Source organism: Coenobita brevimanus, chromosome 57 (genome assembly GCF_032717465.1).
Source record: "Coenobita brevimanus isolate Jiangsu-jjx chromosome 57, ASM3271746v2, whole genome shotgun sequence".
Classification (NCBI taxonomy): domain Eukaryota; kingdom Metazoa; phylum Arthropoda; class Malacostraca; order Decapoda; family Coenobitidae; genus Coenobita; species Coenobita brevimanus.
The window spans coordinates 43,873,001-43,887,870 of record NC_137010.1 but is presented as its reverse complement, the minus strand read 5'-3'; the positions used below and the strand labels follow the sequence as shown (position 1 = coordinate 43,887,870).

Sequence of the window (14,870 nt, the reverse complement as noted above, 5' to 3'; positions counted from 1 at the left end):
CGCATCCCCTCCCTCTCCTAATGCCACACTGCTCATCACCAATCACTCCCTCTGTACCCTCTCTAACCCTCATAATTAACACTCTACCATACACCTGCCCTACAACACTCAACAGACTTATACCCCTAAAGCTAGTACTTCATACTTATCACCCTTGCCTTTATACAACGGGACCACACAAGCACTTGCCCAGTCAATTGCCACTATACTTTTCTCAAAGCACACATTCAACAATCTTACTAACCAGTCAACAATAGTCACTCCACCACCCTTCAGGCATTCCACAGCACACCCATCCATACCTGCAGCTTTCCCTGTTTTCATCTCCTTTACTGCCTTCTCCACTTCCTCCTTCGTGATCAAAGAATCATTCAACTCTCCCAACACATTTATTCCTTGCACCCTTCCATCCGCCACAATCTCACCCACCCTTTCCTCCTCTACATTTAACAATCTTTCAAAATACTCTGCCCATCTCTTCCTTACTGCATCCATCTCAATTAACATCCTTCCATCCTCTGCTTTTACTCGTTCTTCCCAGACTCTCCCTTTCGCACCCTTTTCACCTCCTTCCAAAACATTTTCTTATTCTGTTGAAAATTCTCTGTCAGCCGCCTACCCCACCTCTCATCTGCTGCCACTTTAGCATCACACACAGCCCTTCTCGCTCTATTCCTCTTTTCCTTATACCTTTCATATGACATCTCATCCATCCTCTGCAGCCACACTTCATATGCACGTCTCTTCTCAGCCACAGCCATACTTACTTCCTCGCACCACCATTCACTTCCTTTTCTTACACCACCACCCACACGTCTCACACCACCCACCTCTTCTGCATGCCCCACCACAGCACTCTTAAACAACTGCCATTCCTCCTCCACGCTGCCATTTTCCCGATCTTTCACTGCATTCCACTCATCTTTCAATTTCTCCTGATACTCTATCTTTTTCTCTCTTTTATCCAACTCACTCACTTTCAAAACCTCCCTGCCACATCTAACCCTCCTAGCTCTCACCCATCTCTTACCTACTCTTAACTTTCCCTCCACCAGGTAGTGGTCAGACATACCTCCACCCTCCCCTCTCAGAACTCTCACATCCAACAATCTTCCTATTACATTCCTAGACACAACCACACACACACACACACACACACACACACACACACACACACACACACACATATATATATATATATATATATATATATGTGTGTGTGTGTGTGTGTGTGTGTGTGTGTGTGTATATGTATATCTATGTAGATATAGATAGATTGATAGATAGACAGATGGATAGAGACAGATAGATATAGACATATAGGATGGTCCGTATATACAGCTCCACCTCCACTGCGCCCTGTGATCTCGTGTGTTGCTGGGACGGGTCAGTCAGCGATATCAGTACCTGCCCTGCATTATTAGTTTCCTCCTCCCCCTGCCACAAACCCCACACCAGCTGACTGAGCCGTCCCCGCAACACATAGAGGTATTGCCATGTGAAGTGCTAATGGAGGGTTATTTACCGGCTACCTTGTATATTTATTTATTTATTTATTTATCAATCTATAAGTAATTAACTTTTCCATACCACACACTTAACTAGTCCGAAATCGCTCACCTTAACCCTCAACAGATGATCACCGTACTTGAACACCTCGAACACCACATCCTCGATCTGGCCAGGGTAAAGAGCCTTCCCGTGTGCCCGCAGGTGTGTCCGGAAACCTCTCTCAGTCTCCGTGATAAGCCCATCCGCGAAGACCAAACTGTAGTCACTTGGCGGGGGAATCGAACACGTCTGAGAAGAAAGCGTGGAGGGGGTTGAGGAACTGGTTTGTGTGTGTGTGTGTGTGTGTGTGTGTGAGAGAGAGAGAGAGAGAGAGAGAGAGAGAGAGAGAGAGAGAGAGAGAGAGAGAGAGATCAGTAATATAATAAAAAAAAAAGGAACGAATTACCAAATAATGAGAGACTAATTATGTGAATGCATGAGTAAATGAATGAATGAACGAATGAAGCAGATAAAGAAAACCAAGCAATAACCAAAGAAGCCAGTATTTAAGAGGACGTAAAGAACGGTGATGAGAAAATTAAAGCTTAGAAAGAGAATAAAAATGTAAGTGGAAAAAAATATATAAAAGAACGATATACGATACGAGAGAAAGAGAATTACAAACATGAGTACAGTATATATTTAGAGATAATAGTCATAGTCATATTTATCACCATCTTCAGTATTATCATCATCATAACAGGCACTGTTATCATCATTACCATCACTATCAATGTCCCTATCATCACCATCGTCACTCTCTTAACCACCACCTGCATCATCATCATCATCACAACTACCATCGTCATCATCATCACTCCCATAACCACCACCTAATTTATCACCGTCATCATCATCATCATCATCATCATCACCACTCCCATAACCACCACCACCACCATCATCATCATCATCATATTCACTCTCATAACCACTACCTTCATCATCATCACCATCATCATCATTATCATACTAATCCAGTTTCCAAATTTCACGAGGAATGGAACAATCCTGAGTACTTCACTTTGATTTTTGTCGGGTCATGAATCAGAGGAGAAAGTATTCGTTGAGAGTATGAGCCAGGTACAATATCCCCAATTCCTGTCTAGTAGCTACGAGTCAGCTTGCAACTCTTGAGTTCCAGTACAAGACTGATGACAAACCTATTTTTGTTTAAAGAGAGAGATTATTAGCATCTGTCTTGGGGCAATTTTTCTTAGGCTGTGGAGTCTCTCTAACATATTTTACTTAGCAACTGATTCTTCGTACTGTATGTGAAAAGAGGTGGAAACAGTTCCTGAAAAAAGAATAAAAGAGCTGCTTAAGAAGTGAGAAAAAAAAATGAAGAATATAAGACAGAAGCTGAGAAGCGACAGGGGTATATAAGAAATGGAGCAGCTGGAGGAGGGGCAAGGCCTCTGTAAGTTATTCAAAGAAGAAATCTGTGCAGCATGTTAGGTAGTGTGCGGGGCGAAGAAAAGACGTGGTGAGCGGAACAGCATGGTGTAATGAAATAGTGAAGCAAGCTGTGGATGAGAAGGAAGCATATGGTAATTGGATGGGAAACAGAGGAATGGGGGATGTGGAGTGACAGAAAAGACAGTTATATGTAGAGACGTAGAAAGATGTGATGAGCCTAGTAAAAGAGAGTGGGAGAAGAGTGGATGAGGAGTTTGGAAGAAAACGTTGAGTGTTAAGTGGAGGAAATTTGAGAAACTGTTTTGGAAAGCGGTCAAGAAAGTAAGACAGGGTGAGAGGGAAGTAGCAACAGGGGGAAGGGTAAAAATGACAGAGTGCTGGTGGAAAGGGAAAGCAAAGTGAACAAAGGGAAACTGAACATTTTGTGGAACAGCTTACTATACAGAATGAAAGCAGCGCTAAGTTAACTGGTTGGAGAATGATTGGGAGAAGAACAGGGACGTGAAAGGAGGAAGAGATCAGAAGGATGGAAGTGGCTGAAGCAGAAACTGAAAATAAAGTAAGCCAAGGGACTGATAATGTGGTGAATGGTTTTAATACTAGGAAGAATTAATGACAGATGGATATGAAACATGTGTATAGTAGCCTGAGAGGAAGGTAGGATCCCGGAGGATTGGAATTCAGGTATAAACTGTTCCCCTGTACAAATGAAATGGTGAAAGAGACTTTGTGACACTGATAAGGGTATTTGTCTTCTCAGGCAAAAGGAAAAATGTATGATTGATTGTCAATACTTAGAGAAATAACCAAGGAATTAGTTGGCGACGAACAGTGAGGGTTTTAGGAAGGGAAGTGGTTGTGTGTATCAGACAGCCTATTCGTTCTAAGATTTTTGGTTGAAAAGTACTTAGAGAAGAGGTAGAAGGTGTATGCTGCCTTCATCGATCTGTAGACAACATACGACAGAGTAAACAGAAAAGGAATATGGAAGGTACTGATAGATTGGAAGTTGCTGAATGCTGTAAAGATATGTATGAGACCGCTAGGTGTGCAGTGTGTGTGTGTGTGTGTGTGTGTGTGTGTGTGTGTGTGTGTGTGTGTGTGTGTGTGTGTGTGTGTGTGTGTGGACCGAGTTCTTTAATCTGAATGTTGGATTCAACAAGGCTGTGTCATGTCTCCATGATTGTTTTTTTATGAACATGGATGGAGTTATAAAAAATACAAGGAGGGGAGCTGGGGACTTCAAGATTTGATGGATGACTTTGGGAGTTGTTGCATGAAACGAAACTTAAAAATGAATGTAGCGCAGAGTGAATGTATGATCTTTGAGGCAAACGAAGTCATTGAATGTTAGCGAGGCTGGATGATCGGGAAATGGAGAATATGAGTGCACTGAAATATTTAGGTCGTGTGATTTATAATGGAAGTTTAAGGGAGGAAATGCATGAAAGGGTACAGCAGGAAGAAGGGTTGTTGATTCACTGAAGGCAGTAACTAGGAATAGGAAAGGAAGCATGGAAGTAAATAGTAATTATATTGTGACCCCCACTCTACCGTATGGAACTGAACCTTGACTGTTGGATAAAAACAAGTCAAGAGTGGACGCAGCTCAAATGATCTAACTGGGAGGAGCTTGCGGAGTTGCATGGAGAAACAGACCGACAAATGAAGAACTGAAGGGGTGCTGTGTTGTTGACGTGAATGTGACTAAAAGCATTAAGGGATGTACTAAGATAAATGGCCATGTGGGGAGGATTAAGAATGAGAAACTGGCTAGAAGGGTGTACATGAGTGAGGTCGAGGGGAGGAGAGGGAGGGGGAGGCTGATGATGAGATGGAAGTATGGAGAATAGAGATATACTCGTGTGAGAGATGAAGGGGAGGGGTAGCTGGAGGAAGGGAGGCCAAATGGCAGAGGGCAAGGCGACATGGATGTGATTTGTTCAAAATGGCCATTCCTTTCGGGATTAAGGCATCTGTTATGGACAGATAGGCAGATAGATGGATAGCATTTTACTTGCAGGAACATTATTTTTTTATTATAAATAAAACCTGTATTGTTTCCATCCTTTTCTACATTTATTGCAGGTTCTTTGTGCATACTAGTTCTAGTTACTGAACTGGAAAACAATTTTGATCCAGCCTGACTTTTCTTACTTGTTAACATTGATCTACAAACATTCCTGAACCTAATTTCAGGCACCTTAAGAGACAGGCTTACCTAATCCATATGGATCAATTTACCGCTTGTATTTTCAGTCATTTTGGTGAGATTTGCTGAAAACTTCCATTCGGATGTTGAAATGGTGACATGAGCATTTAATATTTTTGCAGGCCTATCAGTCTGTCATTCAAGTAGAGTCAATACTGAGCAGAAAGATGATGTTTCCAATGAAATCCGACCAAGGGTCCCTAGCTCTCCCTGTATGCTATGGGGTCATTGTATGCAGCATGTGTTAGGGAATGTAATGATATAAGGTAGTGAGAAATGGGCAGTAAATGAAGAGGATATTCGTAGACTCAAACGTAGACGAATGATATAGATTAGATGGATGTATAGTGCGTCCTAGAATGACAGGCCAGGCAGGAGGTGGGGAAGACGGAGTGTGAATAAAGAGTTGAAAGGATGGATGGGACTTGAATGTATTAGTGTTGTGATGAGAAGGGGTAGTCTAAGTCGCTATGAGGTTGGCGAGGATAATGACAATCGAATGCTGAAGGTGAGTGCTGTGAACGTCGAGGGTAGGCATGCAAGGGCCAAACCGAAAAAAGATCTGGGACGAGGCCATAGGGATAAGGGACTTAAGAGAGAGACTACTAGAGATCAAGCAGTGTGGAAAACTGCCATTATGTGACCAAGGTCGATGCATGGAAGGCATGTTGGGACCCTTTAAAAACGAAATGAAACCAAAGATCAATAAATGCAATATATGCCAGCTTGTATAGTTCTACAAATATCATATACATGCCTATAGCCCTTTTACAAGCATAAAAAAAACTACACTGCACCTTGGAAAGATACCTAATACTTTTTTAACTTCGATCGCTCCTATCCCTCATGGCAGCTAGTTGTTGTTGTTGTTGTTGTTGTTGTTGTTGTTGTTGAATAACCCCGGTCTGCCTGGCCGAAAAGACCGATATGCTGCAAGCAAGCCTGCAGGGCTGTCCCGTGCAGTGAACCGATGTTCCCTTTAGGTGGACAGCGCCTCACCAGAGCGAGACGTGGGGAAGAGTGTGGAGATTTGGTTCCGCGATGGACACCGCATTTGCGTCTCTCTACCTACTTAACAAGGGCACCATCGTAGGCTCCACATCACCACATTATTTGGTTATATGGTTACCACCCAGCGTTATAAACGATTCCTGGGTTGCAGGAAACCAATATGCTTGTCACTCAGTGTAGAACCATCTGCAACTGAAGAGTAGAAAAAAAAAAGTGACAGGAAAAATGGGAGAAACAGGAATACAGAAAGGCAGACACAGAAAAAGAATGATGAATATTTGCAGCACCACATCAAGTGAGTGGTTGATCGTCGCAATCATCTACCATCTGCTGGCTGAGAGTCAGTCCAGTTACTTTCGGGTGGAGTCTTCATAAACGGAAAGATGATTGAGGAGAAGGAGATATGGAGGAAAAGAAAGTGTGACGAAGAAAGAACTGACGGCGAAATCAACGGAAGGAAACAAGACTTCAGCATGTGGTAAATAATTCACCACTATAGTAATGCTTCGCCCTCACTCCCGTCCCCTTCACTCGCTTTCTACATCACGCAGAGAATCATGAGAATTAAACAGAGCAAAACAATCATGAGAATAAAAGAAAGCAAAAAAAAAAAGCGAGACAAAGACAACTTATCGTGAGAAAATTTATGGTCGATTGGGAATATTCAAATGAGCGTCGTTGAGATGGAACTACCAAGATGTCAACAAGGGGTGGCAGGTTTAGAGGTCTCTCTCTCTCTCTCTCTCTCTCTCTCTCTCTCTCTCTCTCTCTCTCTCACCTTGGCAGTGTCTTCCCAAGTACAGTTCCTGGCCTCACATATCTCCTTCGTCACCGACGCCTCGTCGTGGCGTGGTAGATCTGGGGAAGAGTTATATAATAATAATAATAATAATAATGATAATAATCATAATCATAACAACAACAACAATAAAAATACTCTGTCATTTCCCACTGTTATGAATGGGGTGTTGTGTATCCAAAAGCAAGAAACAAGGAAAAGTAAACACATGAGTACGAGAAGTTTTCATAGTGCAAGAGGAAAAACAGGCCACACATCCAATAACTCATTACACAAGCCTTAGAAATTCTCTATTCCAAATATTACCTAGGAGGGAGCCGGTGCCACAGTGGGTAGCATTTGCAGCTATCATTTGGCAGAACCAAAGTTCAATTAGCCTAACAAGCCGATTAGAGTGGTTTGCCCCTTCTTTCTATTTATCCAGCAAAACTACTGTAGACCCGGATTTAAAGTGACTTCTGCAGGTCGTATTCTAGAGGAAAACACAGAGATAACAGAAGACATTCGGGCAGTCGACAGATATAAATCTAATCGTCTTATAAAAGAAATAATATAGGGAGGGGCTGTACATGTATGGGAATATTATGGTGTTTGGTATTTTTTTCTTCTGTGTGCGCGTGTGTTACTGTTATAGTTATAATCACGCTTGATCAAAATACTCGTATGTAATAATAAAGCTCCTATGACTCATTTTCAGCTGAATAAAAATGAATTGGCATTAGCTGCAATAAACCAATTCTCTCGATTATGACAGTTAAAATGGTGATAAACTGTGGCTTTGACTGATGTACAGTCGCCCAAATAAATGATGACCCGATTCCCAGTACCATTCCCTCAGAAAGTGGTATCTGGCAACTGCCATGGCCTAGCTATATTTCCTTTATTGCACACCGGGAAGAGCAGTATTTAAAAAAAAACTAAAAGCATTGTATAATTGTTATTACCGTGTATACCTCACATTACGTGAGAAGAAACCACAATATATTAAAGTCGAGGCTTAGCTGTATGAAAGAATGTGAAACGCACAGCCTATCGCTCATCGGTTCCAGGGTTAAAATGAAAAGAAGTGAGCATAATATTTGTTTTCCATCCTAAATGAACAATACTGAGGGATAAATGTTGCATAAAATAAAATAAAATCACGAATGTAAACATTTAAAAGTATTTCTTATCAACATTTAAATCATTATGCATGAGGACATTCAGGTGGGAAAACAAAGCCGTGAGTTCTGTTGGCAAACACTGAAGTAACTACAGGGACACTCAGTGAAGCGCAACTCTCTGACAAGGGCAACGTAATTTCCAAACCACTCTTCAAAATGAGTTAGGTTTTCTCATCACTGATTAGGGTTTCGGAGAAATTGTTTCCCAGATCCAGCACCTGTAATCCGATCAGGATCGGTCCCAAATGTTAACTGACTGTTCCCTGGGACACGGGCTATTTACCCACCAAATTTGCTCCAAATCTCTCTTAATTTTCGAGTAATCCTGCAAACTAACAACTAAACAAACAAACAGGGGTGAAATCATACTCTGCTTGTCGGAGAGAATAAATTACAAGAAAGTATGCACTGAATTCAGTGAAAAGGTGAAATTACTGGGGAACAATCATACTCTTTTACCTTAACCTGTCCTAGACTTTCGTCCTTTTGCAGGAATTTCACGTGGTTCAGTGGAGGAAAAAGACAGTACTATGGTTCCACACCATTTCCATGGCATGTCTTTCTGATTACCATCATAATTTGGTGTTCATATATTTTTGCAACTTTACATTCAAGATGGAGATAAGGCAATTTTAGACCAAGTAAAAAAAAAAATAAATTGTCATTTTTATTGACTGAAAATCAACATTTAACAAAGGGCAGTCTCATGAAGGAAGGCGGAAAGGGTGGTGGTCAAAAGCAAGAGAGACAATGAAGAGAACTCAAGACGAATGTTGGTACAAAAAAAAAAAAAAAAATAGCAAGCGTGAGGACGTTCAGAAGGGTTATACTCCCACTCATACAGTAATCAGCAGTAACAGACGTCCTTGGTGGGTCCGCTTAGGCGCGACTGGAAACGTGCCAGATATTGCTTACTATTTATTTATTGTTATTAATCCAAAACAGTAAGGACGAATCTTGCTTATATCTTCGCAAGATTAGCTTTCATTTTATTTCTTCAGCACCACAAATTAAGTTTGGAGGGCAAGCAAGTTATGGGAAACACATCCGAAAGAGGAACGAGTATTGCCGTCTCGGATCTCATATTGAATGGAAGGTTGCCAGATCCAAGGAGTTTTACTCGAAACTTAAGAAAGCAAGTCATCACCTCTCTGGACGATTGTTATGGAGAAGGAAAAGAGGAAGAAAGAGGAGAAGAAGAAGATGTCAGTATAAAATGATAATGGACAGAAAATGGAGAAGACGAAGAAAAAGAAAAGATGATGATGATGATGATGATGATGAGGAAGAAGAAGAAGAAGAAGAAGAAGGAGAAGAAGAAGAAACTATGTCAGTATTAACAGACAGACAGATAGATAGATTAGCCTGCAAAAGTCCACTGCAGGACATTGGCCTCTCCCAAACATGTTTCTTTTTTTGGGAGGAAACAGCCTATACTGTATACCCTCTCTTGGCTGCCTTATAACTCTGGTGAGGGGAATGCTTTTAGTCTGACTATTGCTAATAGGCCCTATATAGTCTGGTCCTACTAGGACTCAGCCTGCTCACCAGTGAAGGGTAGCACACTAGCAGGCTCGTCTCTACCCTGCGACTGTAGGTTAAAAGTGTGTAAGAAGAGGTGGGGGTTATGTGGCCTGGCCGATCGACTCTGCACACTCCTTATCCTTATCCTTGAATGCCACTACCAATATATATACAGTATATAGATAGATAGACAGATAGATGAACAGATAGATATACAGGTATAGACAGACAGACAGACAGATATAAAATCACCTCATCCCATCTTTGTAAAACAGAAGCTAAGGATGATATATATCTGAATGCTGGACTGAAACAGGGATGTGTCGTGTTTCCATGGCTGTTCATTCAGTATACGGATGGGGTTATAAAAGAGATACAAGGTAGGGCAGTGGATGTTGGAGCGGCCCTAATGAGAGAGTGCAGTGTTTGGAAACTCCCTGTACTGTTGTTCGCAGATGATACTGTGTTGTTAAGTAAAGACGAAGGGGATCTACAAGGCTTGGTGGTTGAGTCTGGGAGATTATGTAAGAAACGGAATTTAAAGGTGAATGTAGGGAAGAGTAAAGTTATGGTCTTCGAGAGAAGTGAAGTAATTGAATGTACCGTACAATGAGGTTGTATGAGGAGGAAATGGAAAATGTGAATGCGTTTAAGTACCTGGGTAGCGTGATGATTAAGGATGGAAGTTTAGAGGGTGAAGTACTTTAAAGGGTACAACAAGGAGGAAATGTTTGCTGGTTCCTTGAAAGCTGTGATAAGAAACAGGTAAATGAGCATGGAAGTGAAAAAGTTACCACATGACAGTATTGTGATACCAACTCTGACGTAAGAAAGTGAAGCCTGGACCTTTTTGGAGGGACAGAAGTCAAGAGTGAGAGCAGTGGAATTGAGTTATTTGAGAAAATCATGTGGAGTCACATGGAGAGACAGACTGACAATTGAGGAAGTGAAGGAGTGTTGTGATTTGAATGTGGATGTGACAGGAAGCGTTACGAGAAACACACTGAGGTGGTTTGACCATGTGGAGACATGGAGAGTAAGAGACTGACGAGGAGAGTGTATGTGAATGAGGTGGAGGGGGGAATGGGGAGGGGGAGGCCAAGGATGAGATGAAGGGATGGAGTGGAGAGGTATATGAGAGAGGGTGGTGTGAGCTGGGAGCAGGGCAGTGAAATGGCGGGAGACAGGACAACATGGAGGCGATTTGTTTGTGGCCACCCCTTAAGGGATTAAGGCATCTGGCAATAAATAGATGGATGGCATACATTCATATGCAAAACATAAAAGAGGATTACTGCAGTAGGACCGTTCACTCATGATTAGTCTATTAAACTAAAATAAGAATACCGGTACCAACAATGTCAACACCTGAATTCAAGCCGATACTGATAGCGCTGTTCACAACGATGGACGGATCAGTCATCACATCACGCTTTTATATAGCAGATTTTTGGGAAGGTTTCCTATCTTCTTTGTATTTAGTCTTTGGTTTTTGAAATGGGGAGGTGTTTCAGTCAGTTGTTGGATATCAGGACTTGCGTCAGAGACCATCGACTACGCATGTGTAGATATTTTCACTTGATAGTTATCCATGTGCAGGTGGCTTGAGCCATTTCCTACTCAGTGCCCCATCCCGGAGGTTTCCACATAGTTGATTCCAAGCCTTCCTTGGTCTGGCTCTAGGCATTCTTCCTTTCCATTCATACCTGTGACACTCTTCAACCAGTCACCCTCTCTCTTCCTCTCAGCGTGTCCAAACCATCTTAATCTACCGGTTCCCATCATCATCATCATCATCATCATCATCATCATCATCATCAACAACAACAACAACAACATTCAGAACTCCTTTCTCATCCCATTCTTTCTCTTATGCCAAATTTCACGCAATACTCTCTCTCTCTCTCTCTCTCTCTCTCTCTCTCTCACACACACACACACACACACACACACACACACACACACACACACACAGTACTCACAGTTCTCTCGCTCAGTGATGTTCTACTATTCGATATCAATATTCTTCGTTCTATGCGTTCCCACACATGCTGTGTAGTCAGTACCCTTACCACGAAAGTCAGTCAGTTCATACAAAAGATAGGTAACAGTTCCCTAAACTTCATCCATCCACTTCTCATTACAGCAGTAGTGCTAGACGTAGTTTCATCTCCTGCAGTCATGCATTCAGCATACCCCTCAAGTACCAACTTCACCCATTTCATACAGCTGTCACCCCAAGCAACATTTCATTCTGTTATCATCCCAGAAATCCCTACACACAGACAGAAAACTTTTCACATCCTGTTGTCAACCTCCAACACCACTGCAATTTTTAAACCACATGCTGTACACAGAAAAGAATTCCTTGATCCTCCCTACACAAAAAAATGGCCGCATACCTGTTCCATGATATTTCTGCCTTCAAAATTAATAACCATGGCCTTTGCTTTACCAGCATTAACTCTACCAATATTAACTTCGCTTCCATTCAGTCCCTCCGCCTCGCGGACTTCTCTCCCACATGCTTTCAGCAACCAAATCAAATCATAAGCATATGAAACCTCCTGGGGTAGACCACTTCTAATTTCCATTTTGTAGCAAATAGTTGTTTCTGAGGGATGAACATAAGGCATAGGAAGATCAAGCTGTCTTCTTTCCTTGTCCCTGCAAAAATAAATCTTTCAAATGCTCGGGAATTGATGGCAAGTTTGTTTAAGAATCAACGTCCAGAAGACTTCAACTTTATTAATATTCGTAAGTGCCTGAATTTTCGACTGAAACAGGGATGTGTCTTCTCTAGATGGCTGTTAATTGATATATGGATGGAGTTACAAAACTGATACAAGGTAGCGCAGTCGATGTTGGAGCTGTCCTAATGGGAGACGGCAGCGTCTGGAAGTTTCCTGTTCTGTTGTCTGCAGATGATACTGTATTGTTAGCCGAAGACGAAAGTTTGAGAGTATGCAAGAGACGGAATCTAAATGTGAATGTTCGGAGGAGTAAAGTTGTGGTCTTCGAGAGAAATGATCACTGAATGCACAGTGAGGTTGGACAGTGAGGAAACGGAAAATATGTGTGTTTAAGTACTTGGTTAGTGTGATGAGGTAGGATGGAAGTTTGGAGGATGAAGCGCTTGAAAAGGTACAGCAAGGAAGAAAGGTTGCGGTTCACTGAAAGCAGTGTTAAGAAATAGGGAAGCGAGCATGGCAGTAAAAAGTCGCTACATAACAGTACTGTGATCCCCACTCTAACGTATGGAAGTAAAGCCTGGACCTTATTGTAAGGACACAAGACAAGAGTGAGAGCAGTGGAAATAAGTTACTTGAGAGCGCATGTGGAATTACATGGAGAGAGAGACTGATAAATGAGGAAGTGATGGAGAATTGTGGTTTGGATGTGAATGTGATAGAAAGCGTTAGGAGAAATGCAAAGAGGTGATTTGTCCATGTGGAAAGGATGGAGAGTGAGAGACTAACAGGAAAGTATATGTGAGTGAGATGGAGGGGGGAGAGGGAGAGGGAGATCGAGGATGAGATGGAGTGATGGAGTGGAGAGGTATATGAGAAAGGGAGTGTAAGTTGTGGGGAGGGTAGTGAAATTGCAAAGGACAGGGTGACATGGAGACAGTTCAATTTTGTCCACCCCTTACAAGATTAAGGAGTATAGCTATAGATAGCTAGATAGTGTAATTGCTCCTTGGTGGTGTCTCTCTCTACTGACAATTCCTCAGTATGATAAATGTAACTTCGTTATATTTGTTATTAAAGGAACATGTTTACGTAGAACATTCATCGTCAAGATTAGCTTAGCTATACTGACCGTTTTGTTCTGCGATTGTTCGTTCTGTTGTCCAGTGGTGGTAGTAATGGCAGCAGGGAAAAAGAGGGTAGAGGGTGTAGAACATTTCTGTAATACTAGGTGTTTTAGGGTCGGCTTCCCGTCCCTCTAACACCTAGTGTGTAGTTGGGTTCCCTTTCTAGACCGGAGCTTAGACAAATAAGAGAGAAACAAGACACAAAAACTCAAGGCAACAACCTTACACGTGTAGAAGTGGAACGGGTAGATGTCACAAGAGTTAATATACTGAACAATTATAAACCTTAGGCCTTGATTGTGGGTGTTAGTATCACGCAGGATACTACTCGAGACAAGATCAGGTAAAGTGAATAGCACTACAATCAGGAGTCCTTGGGCAGTGAGACCAAATACTATCACTTTGGGGAAGTCCAGGTTTTATCTATCGAGTGAAGTTGTGTTCACTAGGGCCGTGGCACTGTTTTCACTCTTGGCAGTCTAACTTGTTGGTCCATCGTGTCATTAATCATTGTTATTGCACTGGAGCCTTCGTATGATCTCGGTGTGAGGCTATATCACCAAGATGGTAGCGTGTTCACTCAGACAGACACTTATTCCACTGCCCGGCCATATTCACTTTCTCACTGTTACTTTATTTATTCCGCCTTTCTTTTTGTTTGGGGTGGCCACAAACAAATCGCCTCCACGTCGCCCTGTCCCCCGCCATTTCACTGCCCTGCTCCCAACTCACACCCCCCTATCTCATATACCTCTCCACCCCATCCCTCCATCTCATCCTCGGCCTCCCCCTCCATCTTCCCCCCTCCACCTCACTCACATACACTCTCTTCGTCAGTCTCTCACCCTCCATCCTCTCCACATGGTCAAACCACCTCAGTATGTTCCTCATAACGCTTCCTATCACATCCACATCCACACCACAACGCTACTATATATCCTCATTCGTCAGCCTGTCTCTCCATGTGACTCCACAGGCTCCTCTTAAATAACTCATTTCCACTGCTCTCTCTTGACTTGTGTCCTTCCAACAACGTCCAAGCTTCATTTCCATACGTTAGAGTTGGTATTACAATACTGTCATGTAGTAACTTTTTCACTTCCATGCTCACTTCCCTGTTTCGTATCACTGCTTTCAAAGAACCAGCAACTTTTCTTCCCTGCTGTACCCTTTCAAGCACTTCACCCTCCAAACCTCCATCCTTACTCATCACACTACCCAAGTACTTAAACGTGCTCACATTTTCCAATTCCTCACCATCCAACCTCGCTGTACATTCACTGACTTCACCTCTCTCAAAGACCATTAATTTATTCTTCCCTACATTCACCTTTAGATTCCGTTTCTTACACACACTCCCAAACTCATCCACCA

General features: G+C 42.3%; 1 pseudogene; it reads right to left on the bottom strand.

The window, feature by feature from the left end:
- Positions 1-14,870, bottom strand: part of LOC145401976 (maltase-glucoamylase-like) — a 223,993-nt pseudogene that overhangs the window by 125,532 nt on the left and 83,591 nt on the right.